The sequence below is a fragment of the Pteropus alecto genome, unplaced genomic scaffold (assembly GCF_000325575.1).
Source record: "Pteropus alecto unplaced genomic scaffold, ASM32557v1 scaffold166, whole genome shotgun sequence".
NCBI lineage: Eukaryota > Metazoa > Chordata > Mammalia > Chiroptera > Pteropodidae > Pteropus > Pteropus alecto.
Genome location: NW_006439757.1, coordinates 1,548,329 through 1,554,328, shown reverse-complemented (window position 1 = coordinate 1,554,328; position 6,000 = coordinate 1,548,329). Strand labels below are relative to the sequence as shown.

General features: G+C 47.3%; 1 pseudogene; it reads left to right on the top strand.

The window, feature by feature from the left end:
- The first annotated feature begins 1,423 nt into the window (after positions 1 to 1,423).
- On the top strand, positions 1,424 to 1,542 carry LOC112483964 (annotated as a pseudogene).
- Positions 1,543 to 6,000: the final 4,458 nt, after the last annotated feature.

Below are 6,000 nucleotides of genomic sequence, written 5' to 3'. Positions count from 1 at the left end.
TGATTCTGTGAATGAAGTAATACCGAGGACAGCAGCACCACTCCCTGTGCTTCAGTTGTGCAGGTAGATAAACTCCCGTTCCCCTCCTTCAGCCAGAGGTTATCCAGTACGTTCAATACACTTGGTGTGGGCTGAATTGTGTTCCCCTAAAAGATTTGTTCAAGTCCCAACCTCTGGTAGCTGTGCATGTGACCTTAGTTGGAGTTATTTTTGCAGATGTGATTCAGCTAAAATGAAGTCGCACTGGCTTAGGGTGGGCCTTATCAGGCGAAGGGAATTTGAGCTCACAGACACACACAGGGGAGACACCATGTGAAGATGGAGGCAGAGACTGGAGTGATGTAGCTACCAATCAAGAAACACCAAGGATTGCCAGGAGCCGCCGGAAGCTGGGAGAGGCCTGGAATTTCCCTCAGATTTTCTTCAGAACCTCCAGAAAGAACCAACCTGCTGCTGGCACATGGATTTTGGACTTCCAGCTTCCAGAACCGTGAAAGAATAAATTTCTGCTGTTTTAAGCCATCCATTTTGTGACATTTTGTTATGGCAGCCCCAGGAAACTAATCCAACCCCTAACAGATGGTGTTGAGCATGGTATCACCTCCTACCTATTTCTTCCAAGAAACACATGCAAGAGACTTTTACAAAGTGGTATCAGTGGTCCGTCAACTTTCACCGCAAGATGAAGTTTTGGCAGTTGTTTCCATCCTGCCCCACTCCTCCCCCAGCAACTACGCCAAATGAAATATCAGTGTAGGCGCTCATCATTCCTTGACTGGATGGCTACAAGTCGTCTGCCATTTTTTTCTTTCTTGGTCCATCCTCCATTCTACCACTTCTCCCCCCGCAAACTGATTTCATCATTCCTCTTATCATATAGCCAAAGGGATGGAAACAATACGTATTTGTAGTTCTCAACCCCGACTACACATTAGAATGACCTGGGACCTTTTAATAAAGACAAATGCCCAGGCGCTAATCTCTGGATAGTCTGATTAAATTAGTCTGGTGCACCCCATCCCCACCCCATTTAATTTTTAAAAGCACCCTAGGTGATTCTAACATACAATCAGGGATGAGAGCCACTGATTTAAAAGAGGGACAGGGTGGACTGGGAAGGCTTCTAAGAGGATGTGATCTATGGGCGAGTCTTGACATACAGGGCAAATGTGGATGCAGAAGATGGGTATTTGAAGAGTGAGGAAAGCTGAGTGCAGGAGGAGGAATGAAATGTCAGCCTGGTTGTCAGCCAATTAACCAGACTAGTTGGAGAATGTTCTAATGGGTCAGCATTGAAAGATGCAGCTAGAAATATACACAGGCCTGTCTGGAAAGGATTTCAAAGGCAAAGACAACAAGCCTAGACCATCTTGAAGGCAAGGATAAGTCATTGGTGATTTTTATGTTAAGAAAGTAGCATGATGTCTACCGCCATGCCACCCTGAACGTGCCCGATCTCATCTGATCTCGGAAGCTAAGCAGGGTCGGGCCTGGTTAGTACTTGGATGGGAGACCACCTAGGAATATCAGGTGCTATAGGTGTTTAGAAAAAAAAAAAAGAAAGTAGCATGATGAAAGAGAAATTTAAGAAGATAATTCCATGTGCAGAAGAGATATAAACCATCTGAATTATTAAACAATGACACAGTCTCATAAGATAATTACACTCGAGCCAAGGCAGACACCAATGACGTTGTCTGCGGACTTGAGGTTAACCTTCCTTCCCACAACCTGAACTTAGAGGTCTTGCCCAGCTCAGACATGTTTGGAGCTCAGGGATGTTTCTAACAGAATTCTGGAGTTCCTTGTTACTCAGCAATCATGTTTCCTTCAACTTTTTCTCCCTAATGCCTATTACAGTATATCATAGTGTCTGGTGCCTTCCAAGTTCTCAGGAGAGGTTCATAGAGAGGAAGGAAGAAAGGAAGAGACCTATGACAAGGTAAGGTCAATTCTATATAACTCAGGTAGGCTCAGCTGCAAGGCATGCTGGAGCCTCCGAAACATGGGATGGTAGAGAAATGGAGGAGAGGTCCTGATCCAGTCAGAGCTGAAAGGAATAACCAGTGTAAGGCTGACCTCCGATGTGGGTGAAAATCAGTACAGTACAAAACATTGCAAGGGCTGTGGCGAGCCACCAGAAATTGATGTAGGCCGGTAACCAACAAGGCCCAAAGTTGGGAAGGTGGGGAGGGCCCTACAATGGGAAGCTCCAACTGTGGGAGGCTCCAGGTGGCAGACATGCTGAAAGGCAGGTGAACCATGGAGCAACAATCCCAGCTGCTCATTTGGGTGAAAGAGTCCTGGCCAGGTGGAATGACCCAAGAGCTCAGCAGGGTGTCAGGTCCAGACCAGATCGGAAGTGCCACACGGAACACAGATGGAACGACAGGTCTTTTCCAGCTGGCAGTAGGGGCAGGGGTGCATGAGTGCTTGAGGCTCACCTGAGCCTTGGGGTCACGGCAGCAGAAACAGGTTTGGACCCTACCGGGCAGTGGGTATGAAACAACTAGTGCCCTACGCAGCACTGCCCCAAAAGCCGCAGGGGGCACCCCACCCACAATTCCAGCTGACAAAGTGGGGAAGTGAGTCCAGGTGCCATCTGCTGAAGATGCCCAACGCCAAGATGCCCATGAGAAAAAAATCAGAGCTTTTTGGTTTGTTTTCAAGACTTAACACGGTTTCCTGGCTTCCTTGTGTTCTGAGAGATGATGTGATCAGCATCCACTTCCCTGTACTTCCGCACTGCAGGACCGCCAGAGGTCTCACCCTTCCCTTATCCATCCCAACCTCTCTGAGCCTGTAGCAATGGGCTCCATCCCGGGTTGTCATACAGCAAACACTAAGCTTCAGGGCACAGACACCATAAGGAGATTCTCTGAGGAGGCAGCACAGGCCGCAAACTGTTAGGAAAAGAGCCTGGCCTGGAGTCAGAAGACCTGAGTTCTGGTCCTGATTTTGTCACTAATCCACGCCATGCCCTTTAGCATGGTGCCCACACACTCTGTCATCTTGCCTATCTGTAGACCAAATGTTTTCCAAGTCCCCCTCCTACTCACCCACTCTGAGCGTTCACATCTGTGCTCTGAATACCAGGCTAGGTATGCATGAGTCAGGACAAAAGCCAGATGGCCTCGACCTCTCCTGACTCACCAACCCCTTCACAAGCCTGACTTTACCTGAGACTACATCCTTACCCCAGCCCCAGCCCTTCCCCCTCGCTATCCTGTTCCCCTCTCTCCCTTACGGGCTCTTCCTGGAGAGCACTCTCTTAATAAATCACTTTCACAAGAGTATCTATCTCAGGCCTTGCTTCTAAGGACTTGATCTAAAACAGCGTGCCTTTAAAGAATAAAAGTAAAGTGCCATTAATGGGTAAAACACGAATGGGGCAAATCACGTACAGAAGTATGGGAAGTAAACGCCAAGATTTATTCTTTAAAAAGAAAAAAGAGAAGGCGACAGGAGTCTGTGGGGGAAGGAAGCAGAGAAAGACCCGCTTCCTGTGTGTCCCTGGAGGGCAGTAAACTGAGTAGTTTCCTGGTATCGAAACCCCACTTGCCCGATTCATTTCCTAAGTGTCACAAGGCAGCCGAGAGCTTCCAGAGTAAGGATCAGCCCAGTTTTCTTGCACAGCATCAGTCAGTGACTAACCTGACTCACACGGGTGCCCCTTTAATGGAACCCTAACAGCGAATGGGGTCCTTTTCCTTTTAGAGACCAGACTCATCTGTTAAGGGTCCAATTCAAAAGCGCTGCAGAGGCGAAACCTAGCCAAAGTCATCCAGTCCACAGTGGCCACTCAGGTTCCAGCTGAGGTGACCTAGCAAAAGTTGTGCCTGGTAAGAAGCTCTCTCGGGCCCATACACTGCCCTCAGTCACATCAATTAGATTTTCTAGCCTGGTGGTTAACAGCACAGGCTCTGGAATAATACGCACGCTTTTGATTCCTGGCTCTGTGTAGATCTGCCTCAGTGCCCTCATCTGTCAACTTAGGGGCTCATGTGTTACTAAAGGAAACGAGCTGAGGATGGTGTTCGGCACATGGTGAGGTTCAATACTTGTTAACTTACCATCGTAACACGTAACTGCTCATTCGAGGGCACTTGGGTCACCATCACTAAGTGCTCTATGTATCTGAGCAAAACACTTAAGCCCTTCAGCACGAGGTTCAGTAGGATGTCCTCTAAAGTCATTTCCGGACCTAAAAACTGAGTGAGTCGATGACCTACTATCATCAACTGTGAGCTCAACATGCTTCCAGTTCCAGGTCCTGAACTATAATTGTTACCTGGACATTTTTCTCATTTATCTGCAGGAGATTTGTGATGGATAATTTTGTATCAACTTGACTGGGCCATGGGGTGCCCAGATAATTTGGCTGAACATTGTTCTGGTGTGTCTGTGAGGGTTTTTCTAGATGAGATTAACATTTGAATCAGCAGACTGAGGAAAGCACACGGCCCTCCCCAGTGCGGGTGGCCCTCATCCAGCCCACTGGGGGTCTGAATAGAACAGCAAGGTAGAGGAAGGGAAAATGCACTCTCTGCCTGTCTTCAAGCTGGGACTTTGATCTTCTGCCCTCAGACTGGAACATTCACCACCCCCTTTTCTGGGCCTCCAGCTTGCAGATTATGGGACTTCTCAGTTTCCACAATCACGTGGGCCGATTCCTTATAAGTCTCTTTACATACATATCTACCACTGACGCTGTTGCTCTGGAGAGCTCTGACTGATACACAACTACTTATGTATGTCCATCAACCAAAAGACACCCAAACAGGGATTTAAACAAACAAATAAACAAACAAATAAAATTCAGGAGTGTGGTTTCTTTAAAAAAAGAAGAAAAAAGGAGAAAGGCAGTAGAGATAAAACTTAAGATACCTCAAGCCAATATATTACGTGGTTTTATGGTCTGTCTCTCCTTCCAAGGAGTTTAAGACCTTACCAGGAATGAACTCTTGCTACCTATCTGGGACCATGGCAGCCAAGTATTCAGGTTGAACTTAATTTTCATTTTAGAGGAGGGAGTGTTGGGTTCAGGAGGGACCCAAAGCCCATGGCTTGGAGTAGCCAGCTATTTCTTCAAATCCAGGTTCCAGTAGTTGTTACTTTGCACAGTTGAGTCCTTACATAATTGAGTTCCATTTTCCTCCTCCGTAGTATGATAACAATACCTACCTTCTAATGTCATGAGGTGTAAATGAGAGGCTTCATGGGCATCAGTCTCCCATTGCAGCTGTAACAAATTGCCACAGCCTTAGTGGCTAAAATAGCACAAATGCATTACTTTACGGTTCCAGAGGCCAAAGCCGAAAATGGGTCAGCAGGGCTGCGTTCCCCCTGCAGGCTCCAGAGAAGAATCCACCTCCCTGTCTTTTCTGGCTTCTAGATGCTGCGTTGGTTGGCTCATGGCCCCACAGCACTCAGAATTCTGCTTCCACCATCACGACTCCTTCTCTGACTCTAATGTTCCCTTTTCCTTTTAGGACCCTGTGATTACACTGGGCCCACCTGGATAATCCAGGATAATCTCTCCTCGAGATTCTTAATCACAACTACAAAGTCTCTTTTGCCCCATAAGGTTACACACATATCCACAGGTTCAGGGATTAGGACGTGGACATTTTTGAGGCGTCGTTATTCTGCCCATCGCAGCATGTGAAAGACCTGGGACAATAATTTTGAGCACAGAGTAGACGTTTTATAAATAGCATTTACTGAGCAAGGAAAGCAGGAAGGCAACGGTACTAGAACAATTAATGTGCTACAATGTTCACCGATCAACTATCAATTGCCAAACACTGCAATAGGTCTGAGTGTTCAAAGATGAGCGGCTCACGGTCTGGGATGATACAGACGCTAACGACACGTGGTAAGTAATACCACTGGGCTCATCACAAGACAGCCTGAGAGCCAGGAGCTGGCATCAACTCTGCAGCTTGAATGAACCATCCCAAGCACCGCCATCCAAGGCTGGCTGGAATGCGTTCCCTG